The following is a 14,344-nucleotide window of genomic DNA, read 5'->3' as shown; positions in this document are numbered from 1 at the left end:
GACTTTTGCGGATTGCGATAACTTTATGGTTTTGTATGGCTCCGTCTTTGCCCATGATTTTGGCGAAATATGTTAAAGGTTTTGTGACAAGGCTTTGGGCTGTCATCCCTTTATTGTAACCACATGTTGTATTAGAAAAATAAAACGCAATACATACTTGCAAAACAATCCCTTTTTTAATGTGCGAAAGTACGAACTCCTTTGTTCTAAGTGCTGGTGACCCAAGTAATGCTTAATCTCTTTTTTATTTTTTGTGTGTACAGAATATGAAATGAATACGAGTGGTGGCTGCCAAAGTCTTACTAACAAATGGCACTTTGTAAAACTATCAACATTTTGATTTACAAAAAATCCTATATCATTCTTGAAGCTTCCGTTACTGCTTTTGTTCGGTTATAGCTCAGGAGACATAAAGATGTATCCCCTGTTTTGTGCATATATATATATATATATATATATATATATATATATATATATATATATATATATATATAATCGGTTCATAACGTTCTACGACGTCTTCCGATTCCCAATCGCCATTGCTCTCGATCGTAGCACATGTCTTCGTTCAAGCCTCTTTCTCCGATTTCCCTATGGATTCCTTCTATCCAGCTTTTCCTAGGTCTTCCTCTCTTCCGCCGTCCTTTTGGTGCCCATCGTAGCACTTGCTTGGGTAATCTGTCTTCTTCCATACGTTGTACGTGGCCAAACCATCTTAGTTGCTTTGTTTTTATATCGTCCATTATTGTATGCTTTACATCCATTATCTCCAATATTCTTGTATTTCTGATTTTTTGTATTCTTGATATACCAGCAGATCTTCTCCAGAAGTCCATTTCAGTTGTTCTGAGCATATTTTCGGATTTTTCTTTAAGTGGCCAAACTTCGCTGCTGTATGTTATAATGCTCTTAACAATGCTGTTATAGATGTTACGTTTATTTTCTTTGGAGATACTTTGGTCCCATAGGATTTTGTTCAATAATGCGATAGCTTTCCTTCCTTGTGTGCACCTTTCTTGGATATTCTTGTCCAACGTTCCATCTTGTGTAATTGTAAGACCCAAGTATTTATATTCCTGACAGTGATTAATAGTTATTTCATTTTCCAACGCTAGATCCTGCTGTATACCTCCAACGCACATATATTCCGTTTTCTTGGTATTCACTTCTAAACCCCAGTTCCGGTACTCTTCTATGATTTTTCGGGTCATATATTCAATATCGTGATAATCCTGGGCCATAAGAATCTGATCATCCGCAAAACATAGAGTGTATAGCATGTTATCATCATTTAGCGGTATACCAATATTCTTACATTTCCTTTTCCAGGATTTCAAAACTTGCTCTAAATATATTTTAAATAGTGTCGGCGATAGACAGCAGCCCTGTTTAAGACCCTTATTCACTTCAAATCCTGACGAGATTTCCTTGCCTAGCTTAACTTTTGCTATATTATGTTGGTATAGATTTTTTACAGCTTTAATGAGGTTCAGACTGATGTTAGTTTTTTCGAGGGCTTCCCAAAGTTTACTTTGTGGTACAGTATCGTATGCTTTTTTTAAGTCTATGTACACTAAATGCAGTTCTTGATTGTAGGCTATTTGTTTGTCTATTAACTGTGTTACACAATATAGGTGGTCAGTGGTGGATCTGCCATCGCGGAAACCGGCTTGCTCTTCGGCCTCTAAGTCCTTGTATTCTTCTTCTATTTTATTTTTGATAATTTTTCCGTAAACTCTGCTGATGGTGCTTGTGACAGATATTCCCCGGTAATTATCGCATATATTTTTACTGCCTTTCTTGTGTATTGTAGAAATTACAGACAATTGCCATTCTTTTGGTATGACTTCGCCATTCATACATCTATTAAATAGATCTCTTAGGTATTCATACAGGGTGTTGCTACCGTATTTGAGCAGTTCTGGTGCTATGTCGCCAGGCCCTGACGCTTTTCTATTTTTTAGGGATTTGCATGCATTTCGTACTTCTTCCAGTCTTAACTGAATCGGTGAGCCACTGACAATTACATTGAAACTTGCATGATCTTCGTTTTTAATAAAATCTTCTTTATTTTCTACTAGTAACTGCTTGAAATAGCCATCCCACTTTTCCAGAGTAATCGGTGTTATTATATCCCTTTTTTTTATCTGTTCTCAACGTTTTAAGGACTTTCCAGCTCTCTGTGTTTCTTGTCCCCCCTATATAGGCGTTAAGTTGATTATGTGCATATATATATTTGTGCATATATAAGTATGTATTTAAATCTGAAAATATTTGAACTGCAAATATTTAAACTTCTATTTTTTTAACTTCTCGGAGGGGGCCATGGCCCCCTTGGTCCCCTTCCTGGATCCGCCCTTGCCAGATTTCTGAGTATATCTTTATCACTAATGTGAGTTGTTTCATAAACAACACTTAACTTATAATGCGAAGCTGGCATATCAAAATATTTTCATTATTTAATCGTAGTGAAATAAATTCCTCTGTGCGAAATTTTGATGAATTATAATAAGAAATATTAAATAAGAATATATTATACCTATAATTCTACAAATTTTAATTCGTTAAAATTTTGAAAGCGAAAATTCATTTTTTGTAGAATGTTATCAAAAGGTCTCTCTGTTGTCGACATTATCAATCTTCATTCTTTTTCTTTCATGTTCAAACCCCATATTTCCAGTTTTATCCCAAATATTTTTAAACTGCTCTCGTTTTTTAATTATCGTATTAATAAAGTCATCAATTTGTCTTATACAAAATGCAATGTCAATTGACTTCATCTGTAAAATGTCAAATAAAAGATCAGTAAAAGGAAAAATCTCTGCAAAAAATTTAAATCGAAATATTCTTTAAGCGAATGTATGTAAATACCTAAGCAGACTACCCCTTAGAAGCAGTAACAGTCAGAGCATCCCACTCTTGGAAGGCGATCGAACGATCGCTTCTGCAGGGTACCAAAATTCGCGCGACTAGTGGGTGCGGTCATTGAACCCTGACCAATTTTTATAGGGGACAACTGCATGACAAGCGGCGATTTTGAGATGCGCTTCTGTCAGGGGTGGACCGAATATGTAGTTGAATTGTGTGCATAGTGCATATTGAGTTCCTTCATATGCGATTAATTTTTAATATTTTTTAATGCCTATTGCCTAGCTAATACTATGTAGATTACTGGGATTGGGGAAAATTTTTGATAATTAAATATTAGTTAATAATATATTTTGTTATATCGAAGTATATAGGGTGAGGCAGATAAAGGGCCTATTAGAAATATCTCGAGAACTAAAGGCAACAGAATCATGAAAATTGGAATGAAGGGGTTTTGAAGAGTGATCTATTTAATGAAAATATTTCATCTATTTTCTACTTCCGGTTATACCGGAAGTTGCTTATAACTTCGTTTTTTTTAATGGGACACCCTGTATATTTTTATATTTTTGGATTGTACTCGATGTCTCCTTTCTTAATATATGAGGTTTTATGTTATTATACAGGGTAGTTTAAAAGATAATTACGTATTTTTATTAATTTCGTAGCAACTTTCACACCCTGTAGAATTATAGTACTTTGACATCAAAAACTCTATTTACGTTCAGATGATTTCTAATATAGTCTACTATTGTTAAACATTGTTAGTATAGCTATATATTGAATTTTAGTATACAGGGTTGGTCAAAACACGGAATGAATATTTTCTGAGTTTTCTTAAATGAAACACCCTGTATTTTAGTATTGTAATGAAATTATATATTATGGTACTTTTTTATTTTATAAGCATTCCCTATACCTAACTGCTTTAATTTGTGAGTTATTGGTGATTCAAACCAAACATTAATTGCAACAAAAAAGAACGTGAAATTTTATTAGGTTGGCCTTGAAAATATTCAGTCACAAATAATTTTTCGGAAATAAATACATATTAATCTAGACTGACCGTTAAAATTCCCAATAATGGTTGAGCTATTAAAATACTTACGTAGTTAAGATTGTTGGTGCGATTAACAATTAAGCACAAATTAAAGCAGTTAGGTATAGGGAATGCTTAAGAAATAAAAAAAGTAACATAAATATAATTTCATTACAATACTAAAATACAGGGTGTTTCATTTAAAAAAACTCAGAAAATACTCATTCCGAGTTTCGACCAACCCTGTATACTAAAATTCAACAATTAGCTATACTAATAATTTCTGACAATAGTAGACTATATTAAAAATCATTTGAACATAAATAAAGTTCTTGATGTCAACTACTCCAATTCTACAGGGTGTGAAAGTTGCTACGAAATTAATAAAAAAAACCTAATTATCTTTTAAACTACCCTGTATAACAATACAAAACCTCATATTTTAAGAAATAAGACTTCGAGTAAAATCCAAAAATGTAAAAATATACAGGGAGTCCCATTTAAAAAAACGAAGTTATAAGCAACTTCCGATATAACCGGAAGTAGCCAATAGATGAAAATATTTTCATTAAATAGATCACTCTTCAAAACCCCTTCATGCCAATTTTCATGAGTCTGTCGCTTTTAGTTCTCGAGATATTTCTAATAGGCCCTTTATCTGCCTCACCCTGTATAATAGGGAAGCGGTGCTTCTCCCGCTTCCATGGACCGCACTCCTCTGGTACAAACTATAAATTTAATATCAAAATAGTGGGATATATGTTTTTAGTTGAGGACAGTTGGTCACATTGCATTGTTTCAGGATAAGGTGAAATATCTTCAATAAATGGAAAAAAGCATGTAAGTCATATATTATAATACTTTCTATACTCTTAATATGTAGTCTCGTATAAATTTGTAGTGACATGATTTTAAGTATAAGAACAAGAAGCTTGCAACAATTTTCAGAGAAAATAGAAAACTAAAACTATTTTAAAATGATTATTCGAAATAAAACATATGCACATATTCACTGTATTTTCCATCTAGTGGAATAACTGTAAAATTAAGTCAGTAAAAAAGGTACATTAAGTTTAATTAAATTAAGTAAATCATCTTGTATACTAAAATTAAGGTTGGAAAATTGTCGTTTCAAAATGAAAATCGACAGGGGCAACAGTACCTATACTAAAATACACTCTGTATAGATAATTATGTCAATGTTAATAATACTGGATAGAGAATTGAATATCCTTTCAAATGAGCTAGCACACGCCCCTATTCCCTATTTAAAAATAAGGGGTGGGGGAAATGTAAGGAAGGGGGTTGACAAATGACAGATATGTATGTACCGTAAAAACTGTGTTCCCCTTAGATCAAAAGTCGGGCTTTTATATTTATATGTTAAGTTCAATATAAATTTCACATAACTGAACTATCACTGTATCCTCCATTTTGATTATTATTGTTCTCAACTAACGCCATTTTCAAAATTCTTTCTTTCCTATCCATCTTTAATGTAAATTATTAAAAAATATAAAACTATTTCTTTATTAACGCTAGTCTCCGATAAGGCTACCGTGATTTAATGCTTAGGTACTAAAATGTTATAAAATTAACAAACAGTACGAGCAAGAACAAAGAGTCCACATCCTTCTTATAACTATAAGTGACTGAAACATCGAAACAATAATAATTCTTACTGTGTTATACAGAAAAAGGCAGTAGAAACGATTAATCTCATATTTATCGACAACACTGTATGGTCCTCACTTGATGAGCTGTAAGGAAATATACACGTAAAGTTGTCCACACTTTGTGCGCATAACGAAAAAGTATATACAGTCTCACTTTAATAGCTCCGTATAATGGCCTCACTTGGGTGGCAATATACTTGAACAATACGGGACGCATATACGTAACTTTTTTTGTGTATACTCGTCATTTTTTAATTGCTATTTACTTGTCAAGGTCACTATGAAGAGTTGAAACGATTATGTCTACGTTTTCTACCGGTCCTCACTAAGTGCGCGTAATGTCAGGACCTCACTTTGATATCTGTGCATAAATATATATATATATATATATATATATATATATATATATATATATATATATATATATATATGTTTCCTGCAGCCGATTTTGATGATATATAGTTATAAACAAATGAAGATAAAAAAACGGTAAATTTTCGCTTTTTAGACTATAACTAAAATGTAAAGCATTCTAAACAAATTTGAGAATAAGAAGCTCATAAATCACATAAAAAGCTTCAATAAGGCATTCGCTGAATGTGTCTATCCTTATTTGTTGCTTAAAAAATTGCAAAATAAGTCATATATTTTGAGATTTTATAAATGTTCAGAACTTATGTAAAAATCTAGTTAGAACCTTCTTATTACACAGAATGCTGAGACTTCTTGTGCTTGAATTATATTTTAAATTTCAAAACAATTGGTGAAATAGTTTAAAAGTTATTTAATTTGTTTATCCCAAATTAATTTTTTGTGCAACACTATAAGTCAGAAAATTATGAGGTTACAGTAACACTTCGGACAGTTCTTGAAAGAAGAACATTTATAGGTACTATTACCTTAATTAAAAAAAATTACAAAAAGTAATTTTAAACAGTGTAAAATTATTTTGCAAAAACTTGTCGATTTTTTGCTTACTTATAAACAATTAGTATAACTTTTTAACCGTTACCCGTAGAAAAATTATTTTTCCATACTTAGAAAGACTGAATTTTTATACACATTTAGAAAGAAAAACAATTGTCCTAGGAGAATTAGGGACGAAGTTATACCCCACCCCTTTTTTAATTCACATCTTTTTGCAAAATAATTTTGCAATATTTAGAATTTATTTTTTTGTCATATTTTTTAATTAAATGAATAGTGTAAACCTTCTTCTTTCATAAACTATCTAAAGTATTACTGTAACTTTATCATTTTCTGACTTATAGTGTTGCAAAAAAAAATTAATTTGGGATAAACAAATTAAATAACTTTTAAACTATTTGACCAATCGCTTTAAAATTTAGGGTATGATTTAAGCACCAGAAGTTTTAGCATTTCGTGTAATAAGAAGGTTCGTGTAATAAGAGGTTTCCTGTAATAAGTTAATTTTTACATAAGTTATGAATATTTATAAAAACTCAAAATTTATGATTTATTTTGCAATTTTCTAAGCAACCAATAAGGATAGACATATTCAGCGAACACGGTATTGAAATTCTTTATACGATGTATGAGTTAGGTTCTTACTCCCAGATTTGTTTAAAATGACTAACTTTTTGGTCAAAGACGAAAAAAGCGAAAATTTACCGTTTTTTGATCTTCATTCATATTTATAACTATGTATATCATCAAAATCGGCTGCAGGAAACATATAGGTTATTATTATAGATGTCCATACTACTCAAATAATTTGGTTTCGGCCTGGAGGGGGTTGTGTCACCAACAGGAATTTTTTTTTCCTTATTCCTCTGAACTAAACAGAAAATTACTTGGATTACTCTACTCTATAGATTACGGTTAAAATATTCAAAGGACCAAAGAAGCAGAAGAAGAAGAAGAAGAAGAAGAAGAAGAAGAAGAAGAAGAAGAAGAAGAAGAAGAAGAAGAAGAAGAAGAAGGCGATTAAATAGGAAACATTAAAAAATTGTTTTAATTCTATTCGTTTTGTGCTGTTATATTTTAAACCTTGTTTATGTAGCAATTAAGAAATGCTTTCAAACAGAAGATGAGTGTAGCTGCTATTATACCAATTAATTCTAAGACGGTTCCAATAAAGATTATATTATTCGTCTCATGGATCATCTCCTAAATAAACGAGTACTTATACCTGTCAGCTTGTTTTCGTGCAACTTAATTTTATAGATCTACCGAAGAGACACCTGGCGGATTACTGTAGCAATTTATCACAGCAGTGAACTAACAAGACGTCCCTAACGAAACAATCGGATTACACTCTCGATCTCGTGTCGGATTGACGCTTTTTAGTCGAGACTTAATTCCTGAGCTTGCTAATACGATTGCAACTGTCAAATAACCACGTAAGCGTCTGATGGAATCTGGTTACCATATAATAATTAATTGGAGTTTATTACTTTGCGTCGATAGATGATCGCATCGGAAATTAGGAAAAATGATGTCAAGCCTATGTAACCGTTTATTAATGAAAAAATAATTGGTGCAGTAAAATAAATATGATTCAAATATCGCGAAATGAAATACCAGTCCGTTTTACTTATTAATAAGGAGATTTGCGTAGTAGACCAGGGCGCATCTGTAAAAATATTAGTACATTTGGATGTTGAGAGGTGACTCAAATTTTTTTGCAGAAATTGCTTGAAAATAACTTAAGTAATAATATTTGAGTTATCCTCCCTCTCAAAAAGGTCCGGAACATTGTTTAAATAATCAAAATGTCAAAAAATGAAGGAAAAATTCGATTTTTTTCTTGGTTTTTTGATTATAACTTTAAAGTATTCATTTTCGAGAAAAGTTGTATTGACATAAAAGTTGCGTAATTAAATTTCCTATAATATAGAATTAGTTAAAAATTTAAAAAAATGGTCACCCTTGCTGCAAAATAGCAATAATTGCGAAAAAACCATACAAAAACAAGTATTCGCATTTTACGTTTTTCAACCATTTTCGCTACACTTAGGACCTTCATATTTCACCCAGAAAAACTTCATGATACAGTTAAACAATACTGTAAATTTCATTAAGATCAGTTTAATAGATTTTTCAAAATAAATTTTGCAATTCAGCTTTCGCAAAAAAAAATCATTTTTTCAAAATGTTACAGGACTGAAAATAAAGCAGATAGCAAGTTGATTTTTTTTGCTTATAGAAGTGTACTGTACCTTTCATTTGCAATTTGCAAAACTAAAATTGATTAACTACCACGGCGCCAGGAGTTTTTTTTAAATAAACATTAATTATTGGTGCTACGCGCAGGGCAGCGGATAGTTTGCTCTGATTGGGCATTCCAATGACCTTTGATAATGATTGATACATTTTAATTTTTATTACATTTCGCTATCAGTAAATAAATTTGTTTATTGCAAAATAAAAACACATACTCTATCCTTTGAAATAACACTTTTTTTTAGCAAAAACTTTCTTTGTTCATATATTTTAACTAAGAGAATAAAAGTTTATTATTTTTAAACATATTCAATTGTTTAAACAATATTTCACAAACAATGATAAAATTAGTTTGATTTTTGTGGAATTAAAATATTAAAATACAACAAAATATAGAGTAAGAAAATAATATATTAGATAAAGATTGAAAGAGATTTTGGTGGAAATCAACTTGTGTGAATCGAACACCGCTGTCCTGCGCGTAGCACCAAAAATTAATGTTTATTTAAAAGATTTCCTGACACCGTGGTAATTAATCGATTTTAATTTTGCGAATTGCAAATGAAAGGTACGGTACACTTCTATAAGCAAAAAAAATTCAACTTGCTATCTGCTTTATTTTCAGCCCTGCAACATTTAAAAAAATGAATTTTTTTTTACGAAAGTTGGATTGCAAAATTTATTTTGCAAAATCTATTAAACCGATTTTAATGAAATTTACAGTGTTGTTTTACTATATCAGAAAGTTTTTCTGGGTAAAATATGAAGGTCCTAAGTGTAGCATAAATGGTTGAAAAACGTAAAATGCAAATACTTGTTTGTGTATGGTTTTTTTCGCAATTATTGCTATTTTGCAACAAGGGTGACTATTTTTTAAATTATTAACTAACTCTATATTGTAGGAAATTTAATTACGCAACTTTTATGTTAGTACAACTTTTCTTAGAAATAAATAGTTTTAAAGTTATAATCAAAAAACCAATAGAAAAATAGAATTTTTCCTTCATATTTTGACATTTTGATTATTTAAACAATGTTCTGGACCATTTTGAGTGGGAGGATAACTCAAATATTATTATTTGAGTTATTTTCAAGCAACTTCTGCAAAAAAATTTGAGTCACCTCTCAACGTCCATCCCAAACCAGATGCGCCCTGGACTATAGCATTTTTACCTAACGAGGATGAGTTTACGCATGCTCGATTGTGAGGACTGGCGAAAAGTTGGCAAAAACTAACAAAACAGGCGTTAGCAAATAGACTAATATTATACTTGGTCCAAGTAAGAAATACAGTAGACGGTCAGATTCTAAAGTTTTGATAGTTCTACTTTAAGATATAGTGCGGCGGCTGGTCCTTATGGTAATTAAATATATTATAGATATTAGTTTGTGGAACATTTCGTTATAACGAACTATCGCGTTTACTGTCTGTCCTTTTTTATGGTGTTGAATCATGGACCTTGAACGAAGATATGTGCCGAAAATTGGAGGCATTTAAGATGAGGCTATATCGGAGAATTCTTAAAATCCCATGGACTGATCGGATCACAAATTAGGAAGTCCTTAGAAGAATGGGGAAGAAACGAGAGGTACTAACCACCATAAAATTTCGAAAGTTGGAATACTGTGGACACTTTATGCGAAATAAATCCAGATATGCCCTCCTACAAGCCATCCTGCAAGGAAAAATATTTGGAAAGCGAGGCCCAGGAAGAAGAAGAACATCCTGGTTAAAGAACCTCAGAACCTGATTTAACACAACATCTGTGCAGATTTTTCGCGTTGCTGCAGATAAAGTGAAGATTGCCATGATGATCACAAATATCACGCAATATCCAAAGTGATGGTGGATGTGTAAAACTACATTACAATGCACACTTTTGTTCACATAGAAAGCCTATGTTGTGAGAAAAAGTCGCTAATGTAGAAGCCATTTGGTAGAAGAAATAGTACTGCCTGTCAGTCTGCACGGTTTCCCTCCCTACCCTCTCCCCCGCTACCCATACCTTTCGCTCTAGTTTCCCGCAGAATTTATCATTTGGCCTGGTTTCTTTTTAATTTGGTTTTCTTCTTTGAAAGGGAATAACTGTTGCCGTGTATTTGGGTGAAGTAGTTGATCAAAGAGTAAGTAAAGTGCCCACCGTTAAGAAGTTATAATCAAATGCTTAAATGAAACTCCACTAAGCGATCCCATTCGCCACGATCTAGTCCTCAAAAGAACAAACAGCACTAAATGGAGCGCAAAGGCTGATGCAACAAGAGCATTGTCTAAAGGTTAAAACGCCTTCAAATCTGCTCTTCATACTCTTGCTGAAGACACTAATCAGAAAGCTAAAACAGTTCATGAGGCTACTAAGTGTTTGTTAAAATAAATGTCAAAAAAGAAACATTAATATTGAATGAGTTTTGGGCAACAAATTTTAGAACACAGCAACGCTGTCAGTAAATTATTACAGAGAGAAGATATTGAACTTCAAACTGCAGTTCAGCATCAAAGAGATAATTGTTGCTTACCAAGAGCAGAAGGTCTGCGATCTACAATATTCTTAATATTCCGAAGAGAGTAAACGAAAGCCAGCAAGAAATTATGATGATGCTAATTTCAATGCAGTTTTTCTATAGGATGAAGAAAAGTTAAAGGTTGAGACGTATCTACCAATTTTGGATAAGCTAATTACTGAGTCGTCGGTTGACAGCGTACGAGTCAGTGAACTCAATGTTTTGGTGTTTTGTGTGTTTTTCCAAAATTAAGTGATACTCAAATAACGGAGTGTGCTTCAAATCTACATGAAAACTCTCATGATGTTACTCATCCTGAAATTGAAGATGAACTAGTGCAGTTCAAATATTTTATAGCCCAGCTACAAGAGTTGCAGGGAAAATAATTTATTTTTGCTTCAAACTAATTTTGGGTTATTTATGAAAACAAACTCAAATCGACGTTTCCAAATGTATCAGTAGCTTCAAAGACTTATCCTACGCTATTGATTACAAATGGAACAGGCGCACGGTTATTTTCAAAAATGAAAATTATAAAAACTGTCACCGTTACATCATATATGGAATACCATTCGGAGATGGAGAGGTTATCAGTGGTTTTGGAGGGAGAAGGTGGAGCAAGTTTCTTAATGGGCCTCCTAGCTTGGGTGGCCTAGGTGCCCCATGATTCTTAATCCGGGACTGGTTGTGTGCTCTATTTCAATTGTTGCCGTTTGCAAGTAGTGTTCAATTAATCCAGTTGTTCTTTGAATTTAAATCATCTCTTGATAAATTACGCAGTCAAATGCGTTTCGATAATCAATACAATTAGATATACATCTACAAAAAGATATACATCTACATTCATGTCTAGACAACTTAAAAATCATATTTTATTTTTCGCTGTATGATTTTAATAGTCCCAGGGATACCAGGCCTATTTTCACCATTTACTAGGTACTAACAAGCTAATTTTTCGTGAGTAGCTTTATTTTGAAGAAACGCCCATATTTTTTCCTTACAATCATTTCCGTATGTGGTAGATAACAAAGATAGCAAGGATGGTCCAGTCGGGTTAGACAAACAACAGGCCTAACCTTGCATGCCGAGCTGGCCAAAATTTTATTTCTCTAATCTTTATAGAGGGTCAATAGTAGTGTAAATTTAAAATCTCGACTGAATATCTCCGCCATTTTCAACTCCTCGACAAAAAGTATGAGAACTAAAATTGTTGAAAATGTGATTTTCTGTAATTTTTTTATTGCAATTTTTTTCGTGCGGTCGATATTTTCAGAGTTATGGGGAAAGATCAAATGTAAGACAAAAGTTGGCCGAATGAGAATTTTCAGGCTGAAACATACCTTCAAGAATGGTATACATGCGGCTACGTATTAGACCTCTTCAGAGCAACTGTATATTAAGTACGGATACCTGTGATAATAACTAACCTTCTATAGAAGAAGGAATTACAAGAAAACATGAACCAAATTAACAACTGAACGAAGCGGTGGAGACCCAAATGAAAATATGAAACAAGTGTGTTTCTAAATTAAATTAAAAAAATATTTTATAATCTTTTTTATAATATTAATAGAAAGTTATTAACAGTATATCCTTTTGATGTAATTCCTGTGCACAGCACATTTTACGAGGAAATGTTTGTGTGTCTAGCAGTTTCATCTTTTTTGCGAGGATCCGTTATTAGTACATCCTGCTCATTATGTATACCAGTCTTTTTTTTGTTGAATAATTTCAATAATTTTCTTGTGGAGATTGAAGACATCGCCGATTTTAAAGGTTTTCAGCCTCGGTGCAAATTGTAATTATCCAGATCCCCTTCACTGCTATAATTTCTTTGAGAAGTTAGCTATTTATATTTCGGCACTCTAATCTTGCCTGATCAAGTCTAATCAGGTTCTACCTGATCTTATACTGCCTGCATTTTTCCATTATCTCTAATATTTCTTCTGTCATTTATTATTCTTGGTAGTTTTATTATTTTGGAGAAGAAAAATGTTGTTCACATCATCAAAAATGATTATTATATGATGGTCCATGATTTTTAGACGTCAAACACAGTTGCCATATTAAATAATTTATTGCCATAAATGACTTTTTTAACAAAGTAAGTTATCAATCGAAGTATCACAGAAAACGACAATAAATATTGTTCCCATACCACCAGATTGACAACATGTGGAATACTTTCTTTGGTTACAACCTCCCGAGATTTTCAAAAATTATAAATCATACAGGATACCGAGGAAATTAAGATGAGAGAATCTTAAATAATTCACAACCCATCTGCTCAGCGTGGTAAAAGTTCCAACAAGAAAGATTCCTTAGTACTCAACAAAAGAGTAAATGAATTAAAATGTATAAACATTTTCAATTTCCTTGCAACACGAAAATGCAGCAGCTGCATAAAACTCTGGTTACATCGGAGAGTGCAGAAAGAGTCTATGCCGGTTTCGGAGGTTTTTTCGTCCTCATCAGTAGTCCCATATTCTCTTCACTCCGACTTCACTAGGTATCATACTTTGGGCCTTTCCGAATTGCAAAGAACGAAATGCCACGGATGAACCAGAGCCATCTACCGAAAAACAATGTAAGTTATCAATCGAAGTAGCACAGAAAACGACAATAAATATCTTTCCCATACCACCAGATTGACAACAGGTGGAATACTTTCTTTGGGTAACTTCTCCTGGTAACTTCCTGAGATTTTCAAAAATTATAAATCATACAGCTGCATATATTTGCAGCTGCTGCATTTTCGTGTTGCAAAGAAATTGAAAATGTTTATACATTTTAATTCATTTACTCTTTTGTTGAGTACTAAGGAATCTTTCTTGTTGAAACTTTTGCCACGCTGAGCAGATGGGTTGTGAATTATTTAAAATTCTCTTATTTTAATTTCCTCGACATCCTGTATGATTTATAATTTTTGAAAATCTCGGGAGGTTATAACCAAAGAAAGTATTCCACCTGTTGTCATTCTGGTGGTATGTGAACGATATTTATTGTCGTTTTCTGTGCTACTTCGATTGATAACTTACTTTGTTTTTTGGTAGATGGCTCTAGTTCATCCGCGGCA

Source organism: Diabrotica virgifera, chromosome 2 (genome assembly GCF_917563875.1).
Source record: "Diabrotica virgifera virgifera chromosome 2, PGI_DIABVI_V3a".
Taxonomy (NCBI): Eukaryota; Metazoa; Arthropoda; class Insecta; order Coleoptera; family Chrysomelidae; genus Diabrotica; species Diabrotica virgifera.
Note: the sequence above shows the minus strand (reverse complement) of the source record.